Source organism: Phoenix dactylifera, chromosome 13 (assembly GCF_051530095.1).
Source record: "Phoenix dactylifera cultivar Ajwa chromosome 13, Ajwa_hap1_PhDact_Kaust_v1.1, whole genome shotgun sequence".
Classification (NCBI taxonomy): Eukaryota; Viridiplantae; Streptophyta; class Magnoliopsida; order Arecales; family Arecaceae; genus Phoenix; species Phoenix dactylifera.
Window position 1 is genome coordinate 18,638,144 of NC_143202.1, and position 10,161 is coordinate 18,648,304.

Genomic DNA, 10,161 nt, shown 5'->3' on the forward strand with positions numbered 1-10,161 from the left:
CCATATACATTAAATGCCTTCAAAGAGGGTGAGAATGAGGGACTTCTGGACCTGAATTTTATTTCCATCAGGTCAAATGTCAATATACATAAAAAACTCAAAAGTGAACTGACTAGTTCGATCTTTACATTAGTGAACTAAGTCAGGGCAAAAGGTACTGAGATTTCTTTATTGGATGGTGTTTTGCAACTTTTAAGAAATTTATATATATATCGACAACTTATAGCCATTCGGCTATAGGTTATAAATTTCATCTTAGTCTCTTTAGCCAACAATCATAACAATGACAAATGTCAATCTGGCAGATATGACATACCAATTGCTTGCATCTTCCCACAGGCATTGTCATATACTGAGTCTTAAAAGCATGTTTAGAGTTATATGAAATTAGTAGCCGCTTTAAAAAAAAAAAAAAAAAAAAAAAAAAAGAAAGAAAGAAAGAAAGAAAAAAAGCATGTTTAGATTTTGTTGTTTATTTACAGACATTGCATAGTTCATCTCCTGAATGATCATCTTGAGGCTACTGGTATTTAACAGTGGACTGGAATCACCAAATAGTTTGATGTCAGAGCTGCAGAAAAGAATCCTGGACCCCTGAAAATTGCTTTCTAGAGAACAAGATATCTGTAAGATGCTAGTTGCCCCACAATTTCTAATCCATTTTTATACTTTCTTCTTTATCACCACCTCTCCTTTTCTTCTCTCCTACAAAGTCTGACACAAAATAATGGTCCATTCCTGGCTGAAGCTTTTCAATGAAATGCTTTTTAATTGCTGATGGATATGTGACCAGAAATAGCAGAAAAGGCTGGTGATTAACATAGTTTTTAAGGTAATACATTTTTATTTCTACAAATTATATTGCACAAGTGTTCCCATGTCACAGTTTTTAAACACTCTGGACACTTAGCACCCACGCCATACATGCCTATGTAAAGAAATTCAATTTCTTGAGTGCACATATTGTTTAGTAAAACTGCATCTCTGGACATACACATCAATGCATAAGAGGCCTTCAAAACATTCAGTTCTATGCAATTTAGATATTGGAGATCATGATCAATGGTACTCAAATGGGCTTACAAGCCTATAAATCCAGTAGAAAATTCAGTCCAAATCTTGATAGATTATCTAAATAGGCTCTTAGGATAACTAATTTGATACTCAATTTTTAACTTAGCCAAATAGCAACAAAATAATAAAAAATAATAATTGTTCAATGTGCATCAACGATCATACTTATCAGGGTTGCCGTTCGATCGAGGTTTGAGGGCTACTCGGACGGCGCCGGAGAGGAGGGAGAGGAGGAGGAGATCCTCGGGCGGAGGCAAAGCTAGAGAATCTGTAAAAAAAGAAAAAAAACACCCACGAACATATGAACAAGAAGAGGCGGAGAAGGAGGAGAACAAGCGAGAAGGAGGGAGAGGACGGAGGAGGAGAAAAATACCTCAAGTGGAGGAGGTCGGGGTTGGTCGGTCGGCGCCGGAGAGGAGGGAGGAGGAGAGGAGGTTGGAGTCAGACGGTCGGCACCGGAGAGGAGGAAAATGGGTGACTAGGGCAGCGCCGGAGATGAGGAAGAAGGAAGCTAGGGCAGTGCCGGAGAGGAGGAAGACGGAAGCTAGGGCAGTGCTGGAGAGGAGGAAGACGGAAGCTAGAGAGGAGAAATAGGGGAAGTAGCCAGGGCAGAATGAGAGCTTGATCGGGGTCGGGCGCTGGGTTTTGAGGGATTCTAGCCTTAGATGACGCTTATAAGCATCGTCTTTTGTCGACCCTTATACGCGTCATGTATATTCGATGCTTATAAGCATCGTCTTATGCAAGGGACAACAATGACGCTTAAAAGCGTCATCCCAAGTCCAATTCCCACGCTTCCCAGCAACGATTTTGCTAGAGGACTGTGACAACGCATTTAAGCGTCATCGATTCTTTCAAATTGCCGACGCTCTTAAAAAGCGTCGGCAAAATTTGGCGCTGCAGAAAATTTTGCCGACGCTTTTTCCTAGCGTCCGCAAAAAAGGATCGGCTTTTTCTAATTTTACTGTAGTGATTGGATTACTTTTTGAGATCTACAACATAGAGATAACCCCGTAAAGTGTTAAAACGTGCTAAAATTTGATCTCTTAGACTCCAAAAAAGAATAATCAGACCAAAAACTTTCTTTTCGAGAAAGATTTCGACCAAGTATATCTCCTAATCTAGAAAGAATTTGGGAAAGCAATAAAAGATAACTATTATTGTCAAGCCCCGAACCCAACTCCCGGGTCCGGCACGCGACCGGCCGCATGATCCCTAGAGCAGTGCCCTAAAGATCATGCAAGGCCTAAAAGGTACAATATTCACATATATGCCAAAACCAAAGATTGATGTAATTCAATCAAATCCAGCTACAATGTACTGATTTATTACATAATTTCAAATATCCATAAATAAAGGATAAATTGACTTCTAACTATCTAGCAGTCTGACTCCAGATCGAGCTCACTTCTTGTCCCATCCGACAGATTCTACGAATCCAGTGCCTCTGAAAAAAAAATGGAAGTGTAGTATGAGCTTTTCCAGCCCAGTAAGAATCCCAACAGCCACACACAACAAAATCATAAAATAATCAAGTATCAAAATATATATATCATTTCATCATTTCAAAAGCTCAACAAACAACAAATATATGTAATCAGTACATATACACAAATCCTTTTTCACATTATGTGATCCATTCCCGTATTACTCAAATTCCAAAGTTTTCAAACTTTTCATTTCTGGCGTTGGACTAACCAAGATCATGTCCCAGTCCAAGACTGCACAAATCCCACGCATAAGCTCGTGGCAGCTATCCCACGCGTAAGCCCGTGGAGGCTATCCTACGCATAAGCTCGTAGAGGCTATCTCATGACAAGGTTAGTCCAACCCATATTACATGTCTAGTTTTACATGTTCAATCACATTCCCATCACATCACATATTTTCATAAATTTTCAAAAATATGTTATTTCTTCCCAAATGAATTTATCTCAATATTTTCATTATAAACAACATGCACGCCTCATAGGTGCCGCATCAACTCATAAACAATAACAACATAATAATGAAAATATGTTGATAAAAATTCGTCTCATATGTATCATATCAACTCACAAGCAATAACATCAAAACCGTAAATAAATCCAACGATAAATCAATATGCATAGAAGTGCTCAGATGTAGGGATTCTTACCGAAATTGTAGACTGACTCAAACACAGTCCGAATCACAACCTACGCGCTGGGGTGCTGAGTCCCCTGATCAAAACCTCCTGGCTCTGCCGACTCTTCCTCTACAACATCAATTACAAATCACAAACTAAATTATTTAATATTTAAATATTCCAAACCATAATTGATATTTACTATGGGGTCCATAACCAGATCCCCAAACATCTCAATCTCTCCAAATCTAGGGCAGTCGGGGTGGCCCGACTCCCACCCTTGTACCACCGGCCCATGTCGTCGCCAGCCGTGGCCGCTGCCACGCCGGCGACGATGGCCAGTCCCGATGAAAAGACCAAAAGAAGGGTGGATGATAGAGAAGGGTTCTTCCTCCACCTCTTTGGTCCAAGGGCAACAGCCGGGGTGGCTGTGCCCTCACCTTCCCCACCCTCGGCCACCATTGGCCGAACCATCGCCGGCCACCCCTGCTGCAGTCACCGGCGATGGTGGCCGGCCAAGAGAAAGAGAGAAGAAGAAGTCTCTTCCTCTTCTTCTTCTTTTCCTTCTCCTCTTATTATTATTATTATTATTATATTATTATTTTCCCTCCTTCTTTTTCTTCTTCTTCTTCTTCTTCTCCTTCTTCTTCTTTCCAACCGACACAGACCCCTCCCCCTTCCTCCATTTCTTCCACGGAAAGGCCACCGTGATGGTGGCTCGGCCCCCAACCGACGACACCCAGCCGCCGTCGCCAACGCCGGTGGCCAACCGACGAGGGGAAGAGGAGGAGAGGATGGGATCCCGAGGAAGAAGACCTCGGATCCACCCTCCCTCATCACATACATAACCTAGAAAACCCTCTCTGACCCCCCTCACAGATCCGACCAACTCCAACCGCCATGAATCCCGGCCATCTCGGCGGCCGGCGGCGGCCAAAAACCGGAAAGAAGAGGCCGAAACAGGGGTACCCTGTTTCGGACCCTTTTCCGGCGATCCGCCGGCCAAAATCCCATCCACACGACCCAAAAACCAAGCAAATGATACGCAAGGGAAAGATCCACGCTTACCTCAGTCCGATGGGTGCTCCGGCGGCCTTTCCGGCGAGGAATCGGAGGAAGAAATCCGTGGCGAGCTCGGTTGAAAAACACGGATCCGAGAGCTCTTCACTTGGTTTGTGAGGAGTCTTCACCGAAGCGCGGCCGGCCAGATCTCGACGTCCATCTCCTCTCCGACGATCCCCTCCAACGCCGCCGCCCCCCTCTCTCCCATTCTCCTCTCTTCATCCACGATCGTGCCTAGGGCACGATCGTAAAAAGAGGGATGGGCCCGGTCTTTTCGGGCCGGCCCATCTCTCTTTCCTTTTTTTTTTCTCTTTTTTTTTCATGGGGTATTACATACTCTCCCCCTTAAAAAAATTTCGTCCTCGAAATTGACTTACTGGAAGCCTCAAACTTTAAAAAAAATGCATCCGTTATATCATCCCTGAGATCTCAAGTAGTCTCCCTTTCGGAGTACCTACTCACAAGATTTTGACATACAAAAATCACAGCATCTCAAAACTTGATTATTTCTATTTACCACACATAGTAAGTTCTTTTGATCTCCTTCAAAAGAATTCCAAACTCCCAACTTTGGATTAAAATGCCATAATTATATCCCAAAGAAATTAATTTCTCTTAATTCTGCCCAGAGATCATAATTGGCTTGACAGAAATAGGAGAAATCTTTAGTATCAAATGCTCTTAATATTCTATAATCATTTTTCTTTTCTTTCTCCCACATCATTCCAACAAATAAGAGATCCATAGAATCAACAACATTCTCCTGAAACTAACTCAAGTATTTCATCATAATGCCTTTTAGATCAAATATTAATGATCTTAACCAGTTTCAAAATAAGTCAAACCACCACACTTCCGCTGTACACTCTGATTTAATTCATTCAATTCTTTAAAGTCACAAAATGATTTCTGACTAAAGTATCACTTTGCATTGAGACTAAGAAACTCCAAATTTTAAATTTTCAAGTAGAACTAGAGCAAAACCTTTAGATCTTTTTGTCCTCAATTTATATAGAGGGTACATACCATAACTAACCCCCGATACTTTAGTCAAGTTTAAGGTCACTATGTGATCTCCACAACCTTCTTAGAATCCAAAATATCTAAGTTTAATTTAAAGGGAGGTAATTCTTGTATTCCTTTAGCAATTTAATTAGAAGATCTACATTGATTTTTCTTCCAACAGAATTTACCTCAAACTCAATGGATTAGAACTGTTGAGCCAAAATCACTATGAGTAGGAATTAACTCTATCAACCTCCAAATCCTTCTTTACCAAAATCCTTAATGTCAATGATCAATGTTACCTATGATAACTCACATAAGCATCTCAAAATCGAAATTTCTACTCAATTTTGTATTTTACAATGACAAAGATTTCTAGTTAGGTCATAAACCTTGACTTGAGTTCAAGTTAACACATCCAATAGCTTCCAACAATTATAAGAAAAATTCAGGAGCCCAATCCAGATATACAAATTCCAATAATTAGAATACTCCACCAATTTGCATACCCTATAGCCTCAAAATAATCAAATACATCAATAGGAAATAGGTCTGTTTACAATATCCAACATGCCAATACCAGATATAATCCATATACATATTCAACTTCGAAGAATATTCCTTTCAATATTATGAAATCTTTTTAGCTCACTCCAATACTACGGAAGATCTACGTACAAATCCCAATGATTTTAGCAGCAAAACCAAAAGTACAATCACATCAAAACCCATATCAAATTTGAACTTTCAAGTCATTTAAATAATATCTGAACATGGTATACTCGATATACCATTGTTGACCTACACTTATCTTAGGTCAAACCTCTCTTATCATGATCAAAGACAATTTATACTTTCCTTCCGCACGCATCGAAAACCAAACCGATGTATACATTTTATCACAATGCCCAGTGATCTTACAGCTTAAGCACCGAATTTAATTATCATGTCCCAAATGATCATAACCTTAAGCTATGATATATTTTTGTCACGATCCCTAGTGATCTTAAACATATGCTCAGATTCCAATTTGTCACATTTTCCAATAATCTTAAACCTCAAACTTTAATGCCACTAAGGCCACAGTCCCTAGTGGTCTTAAACCTTAGATTATAATATCATTCCTGTTACAATCTCAAGCGATTATAAACCAAGACTCTGATAGTTTTTCTATCATAATTCTCCACTCACACTCACCTGAACATAAACCCTGGGATATCTTAACCTTAAGCTCTGATACCACTCTGTCACGCCCCGAACCCAGCACCCGGGTCCGGTACGCGACCGGCCGCATGAGCCCTAGAGCAGTGCCCTAAAGATCATGCAAGGCCTATGATTAACAAAAATTCCAATAAATCCACAATTAATCTAGTAATTCAAATGGAGCAAATCCGACATGTCCAAATAAACAAATTGGTTCAATTACAAAGTCTTCAAATGTTCATCGACATCAAAGAAGGATAAACAAACTAACTAATAACTCAAGTACTCGCACTCTGCGCACATCCCATCCAAATCTATGCATCCTGCAACTCTGATAAAGAAAAAGAAGAAAAAGGGGGTGAGCTTTACAGCCCAGTAAGAATCCCTACACATCCATACCAACACAATAATAATATAAATTTGAAAGCCACGACAAATCGACGCACATTTCATGAAATCATAAACCGGCTATCAAAAGGCTCAAATAATCAATATAAGTATGTACGTCAAATATCAATGAAAGTCCAACCACGCAAGAATGATATAGCATACGATAGCTCATAAATCTTCATTAATGTTTTCAATGCTTTTTCTTTACATTCTATATTAACTTGATCCGGATTAATTATCTTTCCGACTTTGGGTCAAATCTCAGTCACATTTCTCAGCCTGTGGTGGGGCAACCAAATTATCACATTTTCAGCCTGTGGCAGGGCCTGCACATTATAGTTCCACATTTCTAGCCTGTGATGGGGCCTACCAAAGTATCACATTTTCAGCCTGTGGCGGGGCCTGCACGTTATAGTTCCACATTTCTAGCCTGTGAGGGGGCCTACCAAAGTATCACATTTTCAGCCTGTGGCGGGGCCTGCACATTATAGTTCCACATTTCTAGCCTGTGAGGGGGCCTACCAAAGTACCACATTTTTCAGCCTATGACGGGGCCTGCCATAATAACAAGATAAACCCAAAGTGCCCTAGAGCAGTGCCCTAAAGATCATGCAAGGCCTAAAAGGTACAATATTCACATATATGCCAAAACCAAAGATTGATGTAATTCAATCAAATCCAGCTACAATGTACTGATTTATTACATAATTTCAAATGTCCATAAATAAAGGATAAATTGACTTCTAACTATCTAGCAGTCTGACTCCAGATCGAGCTCACTTCTTGTCCCATCCGACAGATTCTACGAATCCAGTGCCTCTGAAAAAAAATGGAAGTGTAGTATGAGCTTTTCCAGCCCAGTAAGAATCCCAACAGCCACACACAACAAAATCATAAAATAATCAAGTATCAAAATATATATATCATTTCATCATTTCAAAAGCTCAACAAACAACAAATATATGTAATCAGTACATATACACAAATCCTTTTTCACATTATGTGATCCATTCCCGTATTACTCAAATTCCAAAGTTTTCAAACTTTTCATTTCTGGCGTTGGACTAACCAAGATCATGTCCCAGTCCAAGACTGCACAAATCCCACGCATAAGCTCGTGGCAGCTATCCCACGCGTAAGCCCGTGGAGGCTATCCTACGCATAAGCTCGTAGAGGCTATCCCACGCGTAAGCCCGTGGAGGCTATCCCACGCATCAGCTCGTGGCCGCTATCCTACGCATAAGCTCGTAGAGGCTATCCCACACGTAAGCCCGTGGAGGCTATCCCACGCATCAGCTCGTGGCCGCTATCCTACGCATAAGCTCGTAGAGGCTATCTCATGACAAGGTTAGTCCAACCCATATTACATGTCTAGTTTTACATGTTCAATCGCATTCCCATCACATCACATATTTTCATAAATTTTCAAAAATATGTTATTTCTTCCCAAATGAATTTATCTCAATATTTTCATTATAAACAACATGCACGCCTCATAGGTGCCGCATCAACTCATAAACAATAACAACATAATAATGAAAATATGTTGATAAAAATTCGTCTCATATGTATCATATCAACTCACAAGCAATAACATCAAAACCGTAAATAAATCCAACGATAAATCAATATGCATAGAAGTGCTCAGATGTAGGGATTCTTACCGAAATTGTAGACTGACTCAAACACAGTCCGAATCACAACCTACGCGCTGGGGTGCTGAGTCCCCTGATCAAAACCTCCTGGCTCTGCCGACTCTTCCTCTACAACATCAATTACAAATCACAAACTAAATCATTTAATATTTAAATATTCCAAACCATAATTGATATTTACTATGGGGTCCATAACCAGATCCCCAAACATCTCAATCTCTCCAAATCTAGGGCAGTCGGGGTGGCCCGACTCCCACCCTTGTACCACCGGCCCATGTCGTCGCCAGCCGTGGCCGCTGCCACGCCGGCGACGATGGCCAGTCCCGATGAAAAGACCAAAAGAAGGGTGGATGATAGAGAAGGGTTCTTCCTCCACCTCTTTGGTCCAAGGGCAACAGCCGGGGTGGCTGTGCCCTCACCTTCCCCACCCTCGGCCACCATTGGCCGAACCATCGCCGGCCACCCCTGCTGCAGTCACCGGCGATGGTGGCCGGCCAAGAGAAAGAGAGAAGAAGAAGTCTCTTCCTCTTCTTCTTCTTTTCCTTCTCCTCTTATTATTATTATTATTATATTATTATTTTCCCTCCTTCTTTTTCTTCTTCTTCTTCTTCTTCTCCTTCTTCTTCTTTCCAACCGACACAGACCCCTCCCCCTTCCTCCATTTCTTCCACGGAAAGGCCACCGTGATGGTGGCTCGGCCCCCAACCGACGACACCCAGCCGCCGTCGCCAACGCCGGTGGCCAACCGACGAGGGGAAGAGGAGGAGAGGATGGGATCCCGAGGAAGAAGACCTCGGATCCACCCTCCCTCATCACATACATAACCTAGAAAACCCTCTCTGACCCCCCTCACAGATCCGACCAACTCCAACCGCCATGAATCCCGGCCATCTCGGCGGCCGGCGGCGGCCAAAAACCGGAAAGAAGAGGCCGAAACAGGGGTACCCTGTTTCGGACCCTTTTCCGGCGATCCGCCGGCCAAAATCCCATCCACACGACCCAAAAACCAAGCAAATGATACGCAAGGGAAAGATCCACGCTTACCTCAGTCCGATGGGTGCTCCGGCGGCCTTTCCGGCGAGGAATCGGAGGAAGAAATCCGTGGCGAGCTCGGTTGAAAAACACGGATCCGAGAGCTCTTCACTTGGTTTGTGAGGAGTCTTCACCGAAGCGCGGCCGGCCAGATCTCGGCGTCCATCTCCTCTCCGACGATCCCCTCCAACGCCGCCGCCCCCCTCTCTCCCATTCTCCTCTCTCATCCACGATCGTGCCTAGGGCACGATCGTAAAAAGAGGGATGGGCCCGGTCTTTTCGGGCCGGCCCATCTCTCTTTCCTTTTTTTTTTCCCTTTTTTTTTCATGGGGTATTACAATTATCATCTAAAATATTTCATCTACATCAACTATTTAAGATGTGTACATCACCAAATCTAAAATATGTGTATATAAGCTATTTGAAATGTGTACTTGTAACTTTTTAATATCTTATAAAAATGTGCATGAACTATCATCCATCGGAGCATTACCTATTTAAAATGTATGTAGCATCTATTTGGAATGGGCATACCAAAAATTGAGCATGTGTGAATTGCTCATTTTGAATATATACCTTGCCACCATCAACTATTAATATAGTTGGTTTTCACCTCAACCTTAAGGGCATGCC

General features: G+C 41.9%; 2 long non-coding RNA genes across 2 annotated transcripts; both read right to left on the reverse strand.

Annotated features, from left to right (window-relative positions):
* Positions 1-2,432: 2,432 nt before the first annotated feature.
* On the reverse strand, positions 2,433-4,386 carry LOC149751458 (uncharacterized). The gene is made up of 3 exons (XR_016398253.1): positions 4,250-4,386; positions 3,212-3,310; positions 2,433-2,521 (listed from the first exon to the last, which is right to left on the reverse strand). It is a non-coding gene; the product is annotated as an uncharacterized LOC149751458 (long non-coding RNA).
* A 3,185-nt stretch (positions 4,387-7,571) lies between these two features.
* Positions 7,572-9,677, reverse strand: LOC148703554 (uncharacterized). The gene is made up of 3 exons (XR_016398250.1): positions 9,541-9,677; positions 8,506-8,604; positions 7,572-7,660 (listed from the first exon to the last, which is right to left on the reverse strand). It is a non-coding gene; the product is annotated as an uncharacterized LOC148703554 (long non-coding RNA).
* Positions 9,678-10,161: the final 484 nt, after the last annotated feature.